Genomic DNA, 19,895 nt, shown 5'->3' on the forward strand with positions numbered 1-19,895 from the left:
CTGCATTTTCCAAAAACTTGTGGCCAAAAATTATATTTTTAAAAGACTCACTAAGCCTTTTTAGAGGTAATACTGTATATAGTACTACATACACCATTCAACCAGATTGTACCAAAACTTTTTCCAGTGCAATCAGTGTAGACTTTTGTTTTTTATTGCCAACAATAGCAAGCAATGCCAAGCTGCAGCAAGCAAGGCTAGAAGATTACCTTTATTAAAAAGGGTGCATTTCTACCAATTTACAAAACTCTGATTCAGCCACATCTAAAGAGAAATTACTACAAAAATAAAACAAATTCTCCATGGAGAAGAGGCTCTTAAAAGGGGAAAGAATCACATTATACAAATATTTCAGTGGCGACAGTAGCATTGGGTGAAATCTGTTTAATCTAAGGTCTCTAAAGAACATACACAGCCACACAATGAAGTTGGATGAAAAGTGGTTCAATTCTAAATTACGTAAGGGCTTCCTTACTGTTGGAATGGTACAAATGTAGATATCCCTTCAACAGTTATTGGTGTCAATGGGGAGTGTAGATCAATTTGAAAAAAAAAATGTAGCTGTGTTTCTCTCATTCAATGTGGTTTATTGGGTTTTCAAAAAAAAAAAGTAAAAAATAGATGCTTACAATAACATCTATAGCTTGTTGTACAATACAAAAGTGTGCATGGTTACATATCCATAACAGGGTAATGACAACATTAATATGAATAAGGCAGAATGGTGCATTATCAGGGTATAGAAGCAATAGTGGGGGAGTAGTCACCCTTTTCTCAAAACCCCCCCGAATCTGTGACACGGGGAGGGTGAGGCCACAAGGCACCTAGCAGGATCTAAAGTTAAGCTTGGTACCCTGTATATAGAGCAGGAGGTGTAGATTTGTTTCTCAGCAAACACAGTGTACAGGGATATACTGTACAAATTAGTAGCAACATAAACACATATGCACACACGGAATTATAACGTAAATGGACCGGTGTCTTTATTCAGCCTTCCCAGCTATGTAACTTTGGCCTAGCAGAACTAACTAAAGCATGATCATATTCTTCTAAAAAGTTAACCAAGTCATGTGGCCATCATCATTGGGTATTCCAACTATGTATTTTTTGTGACTGTTATTGTACTTGTTTAATGCACTGCTTTGCTAATAAAATTCCTAGCAATGCAGATGTCGGGATTATTGGGGGTGATTGATTCAAATAATAGGTAATTAGTATAATAATAGAAAAAAAATCGATTTAAAAAAGCCATGTATATTTCATATTATGCATATGAGATTCTGAATGGTGCAGCGTCCATTTTGTTTTTAAGGTCAAAGAAGGTTCATATATGTACTTGTTAAACAAAATGTCTCTCACAGGCTTACAATAGGGTTTTATACTTTCAGCAGACATTTCTATTTTCTTTTGTCATAAATAAGAGGCCTTTACACATCTGATCAGATAAGGACAATTAGCGAGACACCATACTAGTCTAGCTTGTAATCTTATCTGTATATAACAATGGACAATACCCCAGTATATTCTAGTTGCATTTTAAAATGAGCTATATATAAGTTTTTATAGATACATTATTATATGTGAGAAGATATTAACCATAATTATGTCATTATATTATGTAAGGCATATATATATATATATTTAGGAATGTTATATTACCTTTTGGGTTTATATATTTACAGTAGTAATCTTACTTAGACTTAAGACTAGAGTGAATACTAATTACTTCATTTTAAGGTATGTGGTAGGAGTGTTTATATAAGAATTGCTTTGGACTAGTCTAAGTGTTCAAGGTGTCGTAAATATTACAAACTAGACGCTATGTCTGACAGCCTTTGGCATGGTCAAATAAGTAATGGCTATTCACTAGCCAGAGGTCAGAAAGGTCATCAGATAAGGACATAGTGGTAATTATGTTAACTACAAAATCTAATGAACGGTACGATACTGCCCTCTATAGACGAAATACCAAATGCAGTTTTGGGATTGTTGAGATATTCCCATATAGAAATATTATATTGTATTAAAAATAATTATTATTGAAATGGTTAACCAGATCCAATAATTGCCAGAGAATGATGGAGATACAGATGGACATTTATGTATGTACTGGGAGTCTGGACAAAGTTTTATGTGTTTTATGATTACTCTTACATATAGAGAAATCATCCTTTAATTTTATTATACCAAGTATTGGGTTAATTATCAAAAGAGGTGTGTCTCTGACCTCACCAGTTTAGGTATAGAATATCCCTACCAATTGGGATAATGTTTCATCCCTCTGGGTTTTACTTATGGTAATTTTTATAGCTCTTTGTTCTTACCATATAAAAGACCAACCCAGATGAGAGATGACACATTAGATTACACTACTGACAACACACCTCACACTTACGTCACACACGCTACTACATTCCTCGATAGACTCATCCAGACATACTCCATCTTGTCCATCATTCATCTGAAACTTGAAGGGAACCCACCATCTTAAGAAAGGCATCCATCTTAGGACTATGGTAACGACCATTTGAAGCTAGCGGCCATCTTAAGTGTGGTAAATATAACTTGCTGTATTATTTGATTTTATTCAATATTGTTTATTCCTTCCTTATATGTTTTATATTGCATATTTAAGGGTAATATGATTACAATCCCAGCCGTGTAAACCATAGTAGATTTTTCTCTAAAAAGCTGATTTTTGTTTTTATAAATTTTTATTAATATCAGATTTAGTGCATTATTTGCTATTTTAAGTCTTCCATTTTGAATGGCTTATTCTCACTCATCTGCAGTGAAGTGACTTTCGGCTATGCATTGCGCAGACCATAGTAGAACCTTTATTTATGGTTTATGCTTTACCTGGGAAGAGAGGGTAATCTTGCTTTCATTTTGCTTTCGTTTTGCTTTCACTTTGTTTTACTTTCACTTTCATTATTGAGCTAAACATCACATTGCATTGATTGTTTGAAGTTAGTATTTTTACTGTTATCTTTTTGTGTCATTTTATGTTTGATCATATATTTTCATTTACATGTCTTGAGAATAAATATTTTATATATATTCCACACTGTAGGCTGTACTCACTAAGATTGGTGTATGCTTTTAAAAATAAATTAATCAATTAAAAAGAATTCTCGACATTGATTTGTGGCAATAGGTGAAGACTCTCCTTTCTCATAGATCTTTGCTTATTAACCATAAATAAATACACGCTATATTCAGAGCAGTATAAATATTCTGACATAATGAAGTACGAGCATGAGATATTATTATTAAATATTCTTACACAGATTGAGCACATTTTTACCTTATTGTTCCACCATTATGTTAGTATATGCAGTATTTCATGCCAGCTGTGACTACCATTCACAAAAAATTTTGAGAAGTAAAAAATGATACAGTGCTAATAAATATACTTACCAGCATTAATAACAACAAAATTCTAAACTAAAGCAGTATTAAACTCTGCAATTATTTTAAATCAGCCCCCAAAAACCCAAGAGATGTTAGCCATTATGTGCTATTATGCACAGCAGACTTACCTATCAAACCATCCCCTTTTGCGCTATGCTGTCAGTGCTCCCCAATGGTCACAGCTAGGTGCTTCCATCTTCTCTCGACCTTCCTTACGCAAAATGTTTAGTCACTTGATTGGCAGAGTCGCAATCATGTCACTTTTGTGTATGAGCACCGGAGTCACATCATCATGGCACAGAGCAGTTCTATGAATGTACACAAGGTTGCGCAGGTCACTCATTAATATTAACACTGACAGGCAGGAAGAAGCACTTAATTGGGTCAGTAAAATCTTGCCTATCAGACTTTTTATTATTATTTTTTTTTTTAGGTTCAATTCTGTTTAAAATGAAAAACACCACCATAAAGATAATCCATCTGTTTGTCCATCAAACATTGAAATTCTAAAATTCTTCCCTGTGGATTCTTTTACCTTTTACTTCAGAATACACACCACTGCCACACCTTTAAACCCACTTGTGGTCAGATAACTCACTAGATGGATTTAACCTATAAAATATTAATATTAATGCTTAGTACTGTACTCCTCATCCTGTGAAAACCATCTCTATTGTGATATATTTAAAATAAAAAAGAATTTGAAATGTATTCTCTTATGGTGTTTAAAATGGTTTATAATTGTCACCTAATGTCCTTTTTGTCCAGCCAACATACTGATATTCACAAACAATTTCAATTGCTTTCTTTCCTACTCTCAAATTTCCCACAAAGGTATTTATTTATTTTATTACAGGTATTTATATAGCCCTGACAATTAACACCGCACTTTTACTGTACATTCACATTAGTCTCTGCCTTTAACGAAGTGTAAGGTATTCTGTCTTCTTTTATTATTCTTACTCATGTTACATGCATAGCAATTCCCACAACCATAAAAAAAACTTTTTTTTCAAACAGTGTTTCTCTTACTCAGGAAGCTTATGGGCACTAGGTGCCAGTAAATTTCTAAAAATAGGTGCCCTTCTACATATACATTTTGGATCTTCGCGTAAAATAAAAATATGTGTTTTATCTTTTTTAACATGGATCATTTTAAAGTATATAAAAAAAAATATCTTTTTAAAATAGACTTTTCTAGATGCTTACATTAAATAATAAAATGTATTATAAATGCAAGTTTCCTATCATTAAATACATCTTGGGCTTTTTCATTGCACTCAATGTTCTTGTATTCGTTCTTGTCTATACATTTTGGTTACCTTTTTACCGTTTTCCTATATCCCTTACTATCAAACCAATTGACCAATGACCAGATCCTCAGATAATATTCTTCCAATGAATTACAATTTATCCTCAATCTATAATTTTGTAGTTTCAGGACATTAAAAATGAAATAAAAAAACTACACTTAGTGATAAATAAACATAAATCTAAAAAAATATAAGTGATCATAAATGTGTTGAAACAGCCGCACTCACTAACACACCCATATATTAATGTGATCCTATAATTATAAATAAATAAAGTTGCACTGTGTCTTTAAATCAGATTTCATAAAATGAACAGACATCAACTTGTGCAAAGCATGCAAATAAATACAAAACAGTAAAAATCCCTCAAACAAAATTCATCATCCTTATTTATATAAATTCATCATATGTGCTTATTGGCCAAAAATCCATAGGGATTGTGCAAACACTGCAAAATGTGCAATCAGTGCAAACTATATAAGTGAAATGAATGCCATAATGAAATTCCTTGTGATTCCTTTACCATTTAAACACCAGCTTCTTACCTGATTACTAGACCCAAAGTTATAGGAGGTCTGTATGGCAATCACTGAACAGGAGGCATATCAACTGAGATCTTCCATCAGGACCAGGTAATGGAAACCACAGGCCTCATCAGCAGAAATGTTAATCGGTAAAAGTTGTAAATCACAGAAGCCACATAGCGTAAAATTGCAATCACCAGTTTATTCCATATAGAAAGGTACTCACATTGTGCTACATATATAGAACGATATAACAAACTTACCGCCAGCTTGATGATGTTAGCTTTAGTCCAGCACCGATGCATTTCGTCGTAGGAAGATTGTTACTGTTGCAATTTTTTTTATAGGATTGCATTATCATATGGATGTGTTAGGGAGTGCTGTTGTTCAAATACATTTATGATTACTATTATTTTTTAGGTTTATGTTTTTAACTGAGCACCATGTCACAAAGCACAAATCATCGCAAACTGGTTTCTTGAACATGAAAATGTACTCCTATGGCCTCCACAGCCACCAGATCTCAAACCAATAGAGCATCCTTGGGATGTGGTGGAACTGGAGATTGGCATCATGGATGTGCAGCCAACAAATCTGCAGCAACTGTGTGATGCTATCATGTCAATATGGACCAAAATCTCAGAGGAGTTACCAACACCTTGTTAATCTATGCCACAAATAATTAAGGCAGTTCTGAAGGCAAAATGGGGTCCAACCCAGTGCTAGCAAGGTGTACCTAATAAAGTGGTGGTGAGTGTATATGTATGACATGTGGAGGGAACTGGAGGTTTTGATTCTTTCTGCATTCAAATCCCTTCCTCTGCCCCTTTTCTAATCAACAACAACAGCTCTCTAGTTTCCTAATGGGATCACTTTTTAATATTTTAAAGGTGACTCAACCTAAAAGTAGTCTATCTATTTATTTTTTTCTACTTAAAGCCAGCCATAGATGGAGCAATTTTCCTTCCTGCATCCATGGGTCATTGTTGATGGTGGAATCCCTCCCACAGATCCACTGTGTTCTCCCGGCGGGGGAAAGCTGTCCCACCAGGAGAACAACGCTGCTAGCAATAATTGCATGTAAAATCTGACAGGCTGGTTGTACCCAAGTTAATTGATTAATATATTCAGCCTGCCCATTCATGGTTCGAATCTGAACTATGTAAGTCACAAAATGAAATCCAGCTCTCACCAATTGGTGATGGTGAAAAGTACAGTGCCTGACTGATCCTGAGCTGCTGTAGGATAAACCCTTGGGAAAGGGGCAACAGAAAAAAACACACAAGTTGAAAGAAAGTGCTGACAGGAGCAGGCTAACAGCTGCTGGTTTCCACTAATAGTGCCCTAGCCAGGGAGAACTAAGAGACTTTTTCATAAAAATATAGCCAAGTGTATTGTAAATCAAACGCAATAAAACAGAGCAAGCCAGATCAATAAGAAAATCCCACTACTGCAATGTGCAGGGGGTAAAGTACCTTTTAAAAAGAAGCCTCAATCTGACCTCCACTATGGAATCTGCACTGGAGCCGTGATGTATGCAGCAGGCAGAAGAGGGCACTCTCCGATAAGGGGGGGGGGGAGGGGTATTTGTGGAATGCCGCTTTGTGGGGGAGAAGCAATCCTGCCGGGTGGCCAAGATGGGTGTCAATTGTTGCGTGCCTCGGCTGTGGGGCTGTCAGGATTATTGGGGAGATTAAATAATAGAAAAATTGAATTATAAAGGCCATGTATATTCAGTCCTATATAGAGATTCCGAACAGTACAGCAAACATCTTGTATGAGATCATGGAAGGTTCATGTTCTTTTACAAGATGTCTCTTATAAAAAGGTCTTATATTTTCAACAGATATTTCTGTCTTTCTTTGTCATAAATAATGAGGCCCTATTTAAATCTCATCAGATAGGAGTCAATTAGCCAGACGCTATACCAGTCACTGATGGCCAGTCCAGTTTATAATCTTATCTGTATATAACAATGAACAATAAGTTCAGTATATTTCTTTTTAAAGGTTCATTTAAAAATACGTTTTAGAAAGCATCCTCATGTGTAAGATGTATATTAACAGCAATGTATTGTTCTGTTATTGATATAGTGGAATATATAATGTTGGGTAAATATATATATATATAGAATACTTTTCTATTATGTGTAAGGACTTATGTGTCTTGAAGCTAATTACTTCTTTTTAGAAACATTTTAAGGTTCCTTAAGTTTTATGACTGCTATAAATCCTTCATCCTAGACACAATGTCTGAAGTGTTTGACAGGATTTTTATAATTTAAGGCTTTTCCCTAGCCAGAGGTCAAAAAGGTTATCAGTATAATAATACTGCTATTATATGCAATTGTATGCTATATATTGAATCTAAGAGTAATACAATACTGCCCTCTTTGGTGACTGCTACTATATGTAGTCTCGGGGTAAATCAGTAATTTCCAATCTATATATATATGGTATTAATAATATATCCTTATTAAACAGCGTTACCAGGTCCAATCCTTACCTAGATACATAATGGAGATATTAGATGGACACATATGTACTATGAGAGTATGGACAGAGATTTATGTTGTTTTTAAGATTATTCTTAAATTAAAAACTTATCATATAATTTTAATATCCAAAATACCGGATGATTAGTAGAGGTGTTGCCAATGACCTCACCAGTTAATGGATAAGTAATCCCAACCAATGGGGATAAAGTTCCTCCTTCTGGGTTCGGATTATGGTAATTTTACTGTCCTTTTGTTCAATACAATATAAAAAGGGAACCCCAGATGAAATAGGACACATACATTACGACAACAGACATTACACTTTCAACACACACGCTAGTCACATCCATACATATACTCATCTATACATACTCATCTTGCTCCATCATTTATCTGAAACTTTGAAGGACGCCAAACGAAACTCCTCCCTAACTTGCAACCATTTTGGGAAGGCAGCCATCTTAAGGACTTGGTAACGACCATTTTAAGCTAGCAGCCATTTTAAATGTGGTAAATATACCTTGCAGTTTATTTGATTATTATTTACTATTGTTTATTTCCTTCCTTATATGTTTTATATTTCATATTTAAGGGTAATGAGATTACAATCCTAGCCGTATGAACCATATTAGATTTTTCTCTAAAAACTGATTTTTGTTTTTATACATTTTTATTAATATCAGATTTTTGCGCATATTAGCGATTTAGTCTCCCGTTTTGCATAACCTATTCTCACTCCAACTGCAGCAGAGTGACTATTGACTGCGCAATTCGCAGACATCTGTTTATATAGAACACTTATCTATGGTTTCTACTATACCTGGGGAAAATGTAATCTTACTTTATTTTTAATTTTATCATTGAGCTACATATCACATTGCATTTATCGTTTTAAGTTTGTATTTTATGTAAAGTTATCTCTTTGTGTCATCTCAAGTCTAATCATTTATTGTGAATACATGTCTTGTCTATAAATATTCTTATATATTCCTTACTGTAGACTGTTTTTACTAAGATTGGTATATGCTGTTAAAAAGAAATTAATCGATTAAAAAGAATTCGTTACATCTTGATTTGTGGCATAAGTTGAGATTCTCCTACCTTACAGATCTTTGCTTATTGACATAAATAGACACTGTTATATCAGAGCAGTATAAATATTCTGACAGGACGCTCCAGTCCAGTCACAGTCAGCGTGCTGCGGTGCTGGATGATGACGCCCTAACCATGTTTTGACTCCGGGCACCAGGGGGGGAGACGGAGGAAGAGGCAAGCGTCTGAGGTCGGTCCTGTCGCTATAACGACATGTTTTGCGCTCCTGCGCCTTGTCATGCTAAGCGACTTACTCCAAATGATCTTCTACTATAATTGCAGCCAAAGGTGGTTGTCCCACGTATTAACTTAGGAGGAGGAAGGATGGGGGAGTACTTCAATTATCAAAAATGTCTGCATTTGTTTCATAATCCTTATCACAATAAAAAATATGGTGCACTTTCAAAGTATATGGTTTACTGTGCAAATCAAAGAGAAAGTTTCTAGTTCAATCTGTTTAAATTCCAGGTGGTAAAATGACAAAATTCAAAAATGTCCAAGGGGATGAATACTTATGCAAGGGTAGCCACCCTGCCCTAAACAGGAGTGTACATTTTAAGCTAAGCTGCAGTCAGTGATAGTTCCCCTTTATTAGGTTTCTCCTAGGCTCTGGTTACTGTGTGTGTTCTTCTGCTGCTAGTAGGTGGCATTGCTGCCCCTGGCAAAAGTATGAGAGCTACACTAACCAGAGTTTTGAATATTTATCTCTCCCTGGCCAACCAGTAGGATTTTTCCTGTCACTAGTGCATGCTGGGGGAGAGCATACATATTCAGATAGTGACCTTAAGAAGTAATTCTATTCTTCCCTTGGTCCCCTGCCTAGGAAAAGGGTTTGTTTGGCTGCTGAAACTTCTTAGGCCTGCTGCCTGAGAGGGTCACCATGTAGCATACGCCTGGATCTATGGCCTAGCTAGTGTTACCTGGGGATTGAGGAGTCATGGAGGTCCTCCAGGTGTCTTCAGGGGGTGGAGAAACTTGGATGTGGAGCTTGAACCTTGCTGGATAAAGGAGTCTCTCTTCCCCAGGGTGCTGACAGCTGATTTAACAAGTGCTTTACAGTAAGAAGCTGCAATCACATAATGTAGGGTCAACTTCAAGGTTCTCTATCTGTGAAGACTTTAAGTACTTTTTTCCCCTTTTTGGAGTCCTGTGCCCTTACCCTCTCTCCCTGAAGTTTTGAGTGTGAGCAATAAACTCCTTTTTTTGGTTGCATCCTTAAGTGACTGGCGTGCATCTGTTCACGTCCCACTATTGCCTAAGTAATCTACACCCTGAGGTGAAATGTCAGCCCGCTTGGTCTTTTGTGGTATCACTATGCCTTCAGGGGCCAGGGGGCTGCTACACAAATAATTGTGTAAGAAATATTATACTGTTCAAGCCCTCCTGTGACAAATTTGCACACTTTTGCTGGTATATAATACATTTTCAAGCCAGCATTCTGTTTTCTATCATTGAAGGCGTCTGCTATGTTTTTTTCACTGCTTTCTCTAATGACCTTACAAGCACTTCCACCCTCCTGTTTTCAGCGGCAGAATTCAGCCATATTTCTGCCAGTGATGACTGTAGGCATATAGTCTTTGACATAATCTTAAAGTACTTGATACTCCTAAGAACAAATGAGCATGGGACTCCATATCCTTTAAATACTGATTACATGTGTAGCCAATTGCTAGGCCCAGGTATTGCCACAAGAGGTGGGGGGAAGGTTCTTTGTCCAGTGTAAGCTGTGATTCAAATTGATCTATAATTACATAAGGTTTTTTTCTCAGGGCTAGACATGTGCAGAACGAAAAAATGTTTTCTTTCGTATAGAATCGTTATGTTACTAATTTTGTTTTGTTGATTCGTTTTGGAATTCGTTTAGTTTAGATTCATTTAATTTTGTTTATTCATTTTCTAATGAATTCCTCATTTTTGGAACAATTAGAATTCTGTGTGAAGCTGGTTGTTAAGGAGCGGGACAGGAAGTCGACCGCCGTGTCCTTACAACCGATGACTCATCAGCTGTCAGCTTTCTTCCCCACAGAACCTTGTGTTGTGTGAAAACAGGCATATTGTAGGACAGCCCAGGGATCCTCCCATTTCCATGACAATAACATTGTTTTCTAAACAACATGGAGATTCCCTAGGGGACCAGAATACATGCAGATCCTCCGAGCTGACCACCTTTTGGAAGGTACAACACATTCTGCACCTGGTCATCTCTCCTCTTTCCTGCCTCTACTTGTCTGAGCTCAGCCACTGGACTCTTGTGACAGAGCTGAGATTCCTTGAACTCCTGGGAGGACACACAGTCTGGCACCTCCTGCCCTCCCACACCTACAGACCAAAAGCATACAAAGAGTTGTCTATGGGGAGACACCGGTAATACTTGGATGCAAGGGGAAATAAATAGGAGTCTGAGGAGGCGCTCTCAAGGCAGATATACAAAGCTGGATACCCCTGCAGAAGGGGATTGATATCTGGTGAGTGTAACCTCAGGTGGGGGACACGAGTGAAGACACTGCGACTTATTGCACAATGTGGGTGTAATCTGGTATAACAACACAGCAATTTGTTGTTTTCACTGAAGTACTACAAGGAGCAGCAATACTCCGGAACAGTTAAACTAAAGGACACTAATACACCTTTATGAACTTCATATTTTATTAAGGGGGAATTTTTTGCACAAGCTGGCTTTTGCACTTAATTGTTTTGCACACAGGCACTTTGTTATTGCACTCGAACTTTTAGGGTGGATAACATCAATATTGGTTTGCTCAGCTTGTATATGTATATATATATATATATATATATATATATATATATATATATACATATATGTATACAGTGCTTTGCAAAAGTATTCGGCCCCCTTGAACTTTTCAACCTTTTGCCACATTTCAGGCTTCAAACATAAAGATATAAAACTGTAATTTTTTTGTGAAGAATCAACAACAAGTGGGACACAATCATGAAGTGGAACGAAATTTATTGGATATTTCAAACTTTTTTAACAAATAAAAAACTGAAAAATTGGGCGTGCAAAATTATTCAGCCCCCTTACGTTAATACTTTGTAGCGCGACCTTTTGCTGCGATTACAGCTGTAAGTCGCTTGGGGTATGTCTCTATCAGTTTTGCACATCGAGAGACTGAAATATTTGCCCATTCCTCCTTGCAAAACAGCTTGAGCTCAGTGAGGTTGGATGGAGAGCGTTTGTGAACAGCAGTTTTCAGTTCTTTCCACAGATTCTCGATTGGATTCAGGTCTGGACTTTGACTTGGCCATTCTAACACCTGGATATGTTTATTTGTGAACCATTCCATTGTAGATTCTGCTTTATGTTTTGGATCATTGTCTTGTTGAAAGACAAATCTCCGTCCCAGTCTCAGGTCTTTTTCAAACTCAATCAGGTTTTCTTCCAGAATGGTCTTGTATTTGGCTCCATCCATCTTCCCATCAATTTTAACCATTTTCCCTGTCCCTGCTGAAGAAAAGCAGGCCCAAACCATGATGCTGCCACCACCATGTTTGACAGTGGGGATGGTGTGTTCAGGGTGATGAGCTGTGTTGCTTTTACGCCAAACATAACGTTTTGCATTGTTGCAAAAAAGTTCAATTTTGGTTTCATCTGACCAGGGCACCTTCTTCCACATGTTTGGTGTGTCTCCCAGATGGCTTGCGGCAAACTTTAAACAACACTTTTTATGGATATCTTTAAGAAATGACTTTCTTCTTGCCACTCTTCCATAAAGGCCAGATTTGTGCAGTATATGACTGATTGTTGTCCTATGGACAGAGTCTCCCACCTCAGCTGTAGATCTCTGCAGTTCATCCAGAGTGATCATGGGCCTCTTGGCTGTATCTCTGATCAGTTTTCTCCTTGTATGAGCTGAAAGTTTAGAGGGAAGGCCAGGTCTTCGTAGATTTGCAGTGGCCTGATACTCCTTCCATTTCAATATTGTCGCTTGCACAGTGCTCCTTGGGATGTTTAAAGCTTGGGAAATCTTTTTGTATCCAAATCCAGCTTTAAACTTCTCCACAACAGTATCTCGGACCTGCCTGGTGTGTTCCGTTTTCTTCATGATGCTCTCTGCGCTTTAAACTGACCTCTGAGACTATCACAGTGCAGGTGCATTTATACGGAGACTTGATTACACACAGGTGGATTCTATTTATCATCATTAGTCATTTAGGTCAACATTGGATCATTCAGAGATCCTCACTGAACTTCTGCAGAGAGTTTGCTGCACTGAAAGTAAAGGGGCTGAATAATTTTGCACACCCAATTTTTCAGTTTTTTATTTGTTAAAAAAGTTTGAAATTTCCAATAAATTTCGTTCCACTTCATGATTGTGTCTCACTTGTTGTTGATTCTTCACAAAAAATTACAGTTTTATATCTTTATGTTTGAAGCCTGAAATGTGGCAGAAGGTCGCAAAGTTCAAGGGGGCCAAATACTTTCACAAGGCACTGTATATATATATATATATATATATACATATACAGTATCTCACAGAAGTGAGTATACCCCTCATTATTTTGTAAATAATTTATTATATCTTTTCATGTGACAACACTGAAGAAATTACACTTTGCTACAATGTAAAGTAGTGAGTGTACAGCTTGTATAACAGTGTAAATTTGCTGTCCCCTCAAAATAACTTAACACACAGCCACACTTTTGTTGCCATATGGTCTAAACCACTGGCAACAAAAGTGAGTACACTAAGTGAACATGTCCAAATTGGGCCCAATTAGCCATTTTCCCTCCCCGGTGTCATGTGATTCGTTAGTGTTACAAGGTCACAGGTGTGAATTGGGAGCAGGTGTGTTATATTTGGTGTTATCGCTCTTACTCTCTCATACTGGTCACTGGAAGTTCAACAGGGCACCTCATGGCAAAGAACTCTCTGAGGATCTGAAAAATAGAATTGTTGTTCTACATAAAGATGGCCTAGGCTATAAGAAGATTGCCAAGACCCTGAAACTGAGCTGCAGCACGGTGGCCAAGACCATACAGCGGTTTAACAGGACAGGTTCCACTCAGAACGGGCTCGGCATGGTCGACCAAAGAAGTTGAGTGCACGTGCTCAGCGTCATATCCAGAGGTTGTCTTTGGGAAATAGATGTAAGAGTGCTGCCAGCATTGCTGCAGAGGTTGAAGGGGTCCAGGGGGTCAGCCTGTCAGCAACGCTGTATCTTGGCCTAGGCAGACGGCGGCACTTTGCAGGGGGGCAGCAAAAAAGCTCCCCCGCACGACAAAAAACAGTCTGCTCCCGAAAGAAAATAGTCCCTGCTGGCAATGTGAATGTGGGAGGTGCGGACCGCACCCGGGTGACACCCATCAGACGGGTGACACCTGTTCGCCGGGCCCTATGTCCTAACCTTTGGCTGTGGTGTGTGTCACCAGCGCTGAGGGGGCCATCTGCATGTTAACAGGACGGGCTAGATGGAATCTGATTGGCCAGCGCCATCCATGTGATGGTGATGACCCATCAGAATGCCTCTTCTGCTGAGAGTTACAGATGTAGGTGTAGAATATGGCCAGCTTAAGGTTTACCATGCATGTTACAAAAGGTGAAACCTAAAGAGGAAGGGATGTGGTTTACAGATGGCAGGGCGGGTCTTAAACGGGAAGGGGCATGGTCTTGGCAGGAAGGGGTGAGCCATATTTAAATAAGGGGGTGCACAAGTTTAGTCAGGCCTAGGGCAGAACAAATCCTAAATACACCACTGCCTGTCAGTGCTCAGACCATACGCCACACATTGAATCAAATTTGTCTGCATGGCTGTCGTCCCAGAAAAAAGCCTCTTCTAAAGATGATGCACAAGAAAGCCCGCAAACAGTTTGCTGAAGACAAGCAGCCTAAGGACATGGATTACTGGAACCATGTCCTGTGGTCTGATGAGACCAAGATAAACTTAATTGGTTGAGATGGTGTCAAGCGTGTGTAATGGCGGCCAGGTGAGAAGATAAGTGTGTCTTGCCTACAGTCAAGCATGGTGGTGGAGGTGTCATGGTCTGGGACTGCATGAGTGCTGCCAGCGCTGAGCTACAGTTCATTGAGGGAACCATGAATGCCAATATGTACTGTGAAATACTGAAGCAGAGCATGATCCCCTCCCTTCAGAGACTGGGACGCAGGGCAGTATTCCAACATCATAATGACCCCAAACACACCTCCAAAATGACCACTGCTTTGCTGAAGAAGGATAAAGGTGACTGGCCAAGCATGTCTCCAGACCTAAACCCCTGTTTGAGCATCTGTGGGGCATCCTCAATTGGAAGGTGGAGGAGCGCAAGATCTCTAACATCCACCAGCTCCGTGATGTCATCATGGAGGAGTGGAAGAGGACTCTAGTGGCAACCTGTGAAGCTCTGGTGAACTTCATGCCCAAGAGGGTTAAGGCAGTGCTGTAAAATAATGGTGGCCACTCAAAATATTGACACTTTGGGCCCAATTTGGACATTTCCACTAAGGAGTCTACTCACTTTTGTTGCCCGAAGTTTAGACAATAATGGCTGTGTGAGTTATTTTGAAGGGGCAGCAAGTTTACACTGTTATACAAGCTGTACACTTACTACTTTACATTGTAGCAAAGTGTCATTTCTTCAGTGTTATCACATGAAAAGATATAATAAAATATTTACAAAAATGTGAGGAGTGTACTCACTTTTGTGAGATACTGTATGTCCATTTATTGTATGTGTATTGCACTTTCAAAGCTTAGTTTGCACAGGCACTATTTTCACACCTTTCAAACAGAGCAGAGTGACACACATACAGTAGATCTGTATTTTTAGAGTGTGGTGACACACATAATTTTTACACAAGGTAACACCTGCATTTATTCAACTAGTTTCATAGGCTGTCAGCAGCCTTTCTGAAGAGCAGCGCCAACACCCACTCCCATTTAGCACATTCCTTTCAGGCGCCACTTAGGTTATCAGTTTTAGTGGGGGAAACAGCCACATTTACATTTGCTTTATATCCATAGCGCGGAATCACATATATTTTTTCTATGATTGATGATGGATCTACACCAGGAGACATTTTTCAAAAATTTTTAATAAAGGACTTGTCAAAAACATGTGTTGTGTTTTTATTTGCTTTTTAAATTAAATTTTAATGTATGAGTAGAGGTACTACGTACCCCATACCCCATACTCATTCACATGGGGGGGTGGGATCGGGAGGCCTCCGCCCGCAGACCCCCACAACCACGGGGCCAGAGTTCTGGGGATTAGGCCCTTGTCCTCATCAACATGGGGACAAGGTGCTTTGGCAGAATCAGAATAGCTAGTTGTTGAGGAGGGGGCAGCTGCTTGCATCCTTAACAACCATGACTCATCTGCTGTCAGCAGGATTCCTCGCTGACAGCAGAATGTAAACAACAGAGCAATACCAAAACCAAAAACCATAAACCAAAAACAAAGCAATAGCAAAACCAAAAGCAATACCAGACCCTTATCTGAGCATGCAGTCTGACAGGCCAGGAAAAGGGCCTCTTCATTTGGCTAGTGGGTGTGGGGGTCTTCAGGTGGGGGGGGATTATCTGAATCTGGAAACCTCCTTTAACAAGAGGGACCCCAGATCCCAACCCCCCATGTGAATGAGTAGGGAGTACATAGTACCCCTACTCATTCACCAAAAAAGCGTAAAAAGTAAATGAAAACACAACACAACTTTTTGACAAGTCCTTTATTAAAAAATAAAAAATAAACAAAAATGTCCCACAGTGTAGATCCATCATCAATTACGATGCCCACCACCATGCCTGCCAGCCTGTCCCGATGAAGGCTCTGCTGTCTGACAGTTTTTAACTACTTCTGGGCCGGAAGGATATACCCCATTAATGACCAGGCCATTTTTGCGTTACAGCACTGCGTTACTTGAACTGACAATTGCGCAGTTGTGCGATGCTGTACCTAAATAAAATTGATGTCCTTTTTTTCCCCACAAATAGAGCTTTCTTTTGGTGGTATTTAAACACCTGTGCGATTTTTATTTTTTGCGCTAAAAACAAAAAAATAGTGACAATTCTGAAAAAAAAAAAAAAAACAATATTTTTTACTTTCTGTTATATAACATTCCCAATAAAAAAATAAAAAAATTTTATTTTTTCATAATTTTAGGCCAATTTGTATTCTGCTACATATTTTGGTAAAAAATCCCAATAAGTGCATATTGAGTGGTTTGCGCAAAAGTTATTGCATCTACAAACTAGGGGAAATTTTTTTTTTCCTATTTATTTTTAGTAGTAATGGCTGCGATCAGCGAATTTTAGCAGGACTTCGAAATTGGCGTGGACAGATCGGACACCTAACTGACATGTTTGCCACTTTTGGGGGGACCAGTGACATTACTACAGTAATCAGTGCTAAAAATACACACTGTTACTGTACGAATGACACTGGCAGGGAAGGGGTTAACCACAGGGGCAATCAAAGGGTTAAATGTGCTCCAAGGGGGTGCTTTCTAACTGTGGGGGGGAGGTGGCCTTGCTGCATTAACACAGAGACCTGTGTTCCTAAATATGAGGAACACAGGATCCCTGTGTCCATAACTGACAGAACAGCGGTCTGTCGTGTTTACAACGGAAGACCACCGTTCTGTCTCCACGGGGAGAGATTGCTTGTGCCCGGCGGCGGACCCATGAATTGGCTTCCCCTGTGGCGAATGGGTGGCGATCTGATGAAGGGCACAGCCCGAAACATGTAATCCTCTATTAGTGGCTTCTTGTTTCCCCCACTGGAAGGCAGCTTGCACGGTTGTGCGGGGGGTTCAGTGTGGTGAGGCTGCCGTCCACATCGGGACCATCGGTCACGGGGATCTGTCTGGTGCGCTGTATGGGCTTCTGTGATCTGACAGCCGCTGATGACGTCATCCCTCAGCGCCGCTTCAGCCGCCTGAAACAAGGAGATGACGCCGCTGTGCTGTGGGACAGCGTGCGGTCAGATCGGGCTACGGGGGTCGCGCTTCTCCCCCCCTCTCCTCTCCTTCTTCTATCGTCCTCAGGTGATTCTTTCTTCACTGCATCAGCACTCCTGTTGTCCTCCCAACATCTGGACAGGCGTCCCCACCTTATCCCTGGGCCCATTCCAAAGGTATTGCCTCACTGCTGGAGGCACCCTGCTGCCTACAGTGTCTTATACTGTTTTTATTGATTTTATTAAACCTGACATTTTTCACTGTGACTATTTTTTAACATTTGTGACTCCAAGTGCCCACTTGTCACCAGTCGTGGGAGCGCCATTATATCCATCAATTTGTCGTGTTATATGTTTCTCAGTTTGGATCTGGGCATGGGTTGGCTGCAACCCTGACATGACTTACTGGCATTTGGCTAAAATCCGTCCATCCCACATAATTTGACTTTACACATTTTTTGGGACCTCTGATTATTTGTTTTTCAGCGCCAGGATTTGCTTGTATGTGTATACCAGGATGATGCCTGCAGATTTAGGCATCATCTTGGTATTGTTTTTTACAGCCAGCGGTCGGCTTACATGTAAAAGCAATCCTAGCGGATAATTGGCCGCTAGACTGCTTTTATAAGCAGTGGGAGGGGACTCTCCCCCTCCCGCTGCCTTCCGCGTTTTTTCTCGGGATCTCCTGTCCCATCGGTTATTACGAGAGTAGAGCCGGTGGTTCAATTATCTAACCATAGAGCTGATTGGAGATGAGAATGGCTCCAATCATCTCTATGGCCTAAGATACCAGAAGCTACGAGCATTTCATGACTTCTGTTTCGCCAGAAATAATCAGCGCCATTGGGAAATTGGGAAAGCATTTTATCACACCAATTTAGGTGTGCTCAGATGCGTTAAGGTCAAAGGAGAGATCTAGAGTCTAAAAGACCCCAATTTTTTAAAAATAGAGTACCTGTCACTACAGATTGCTATCATAGGGGATGTTTAAATTTACTGTGATAACAATAAAAATGATTAAAAAAAAAAAGAAAGTAAAGGTGTCAAAATAACATAAAAAATCAAAATAAAAAAAAATAAAAAAAATCAAGCCCCCCCTGTCCCCCCGTGCTTGCGCGCAAAGGCGCACGCAATCGTTTGTCTAGTGTCATATGTAAACCACAATTGCATCATGCATGTGAGGTATCGCCACGAACGCCAGGTCAAGGGCAGTAATTCTTGCAGTAGACCTCCTCTGTAAGTCCAAAGTGGTAACCTGTAAAGACTTTTAAAGGCTTTTAAAAACGGACATAGATTGTTCCCGCTGCACAGGCGTGCACAATTTTTAAAGCATGTCATGTTTGGTGTCTATGTACTCGGCATAAGATCATATTTTAAATTTGACCAAACAATTAGGAATTATATAGTGTATTTCTTCATTAAATTTCATAAAAATTTTCCGCAAAAATTGCGCTTGGAAAATCTGTGCGCAAATATCGCTTGACGATAAAAACTGCAACATCCACCATTTTGTTCTGCAGGGCCTCTGCTTTATAAAAATATAAAATGTTTGGGGGTTCAAAGTAATTTTGTAGTAAAAAAGAATATTTTTCCATGTAAACAAAAAGTCACAGAAAAGGCTTGGTCTTCAAGTGGTTAGAAGAGTGGGTGATAAGTTTGGCTAAGATTGAGCATAAAATACCAGGACAGTTCAAACATCCCCAAATGACCCCTTTTTGGAAAGTAGACACCCAAAGCTATTTGCTGAGAGCCATATTGAGTCCATGGGGTATTTTATATTTTGCCCTAAGTTTCGGGAAGGTGACAATTTGTTTTTTTTTTAATTTGTTTTTTTTACACAAAGTTGTCACTAAATGATATATTGCTCACGCATGCCATAGGTATATGTGAAATGACACCCCAAAATACATTCTGCTCCTTCTCCTGAGTACAGAGATACCACATGTGTGAGATTTTTTGGGAGACTAGCTGTGTATGGGACCCCGAAAACCAATCCCCACCTTCAGGTTTTCTAATGGTGTAAATTGCTTATTTTACCTCCGCACTACCTGTCACAGTTTCAGAGGTCCTGAAATTTCAAGATAGCCCAAAACCCCCCCAAATGACCCCATTTTGAAAAGTAGACACTCCAAGCTATT

Source organism: Pelophylax lessonae (assembly GCF_965119305.1).
Source record: "Pelophylax lessonae genome assembly, chromosome: 12".
NCBI classification, from domain to species: domain Eukaryota; kingdom Metazoa; phylum Chordata; class Amphibia; order Anura; family Ranidae; genus Pelophylax; species Pelophylax lessonae.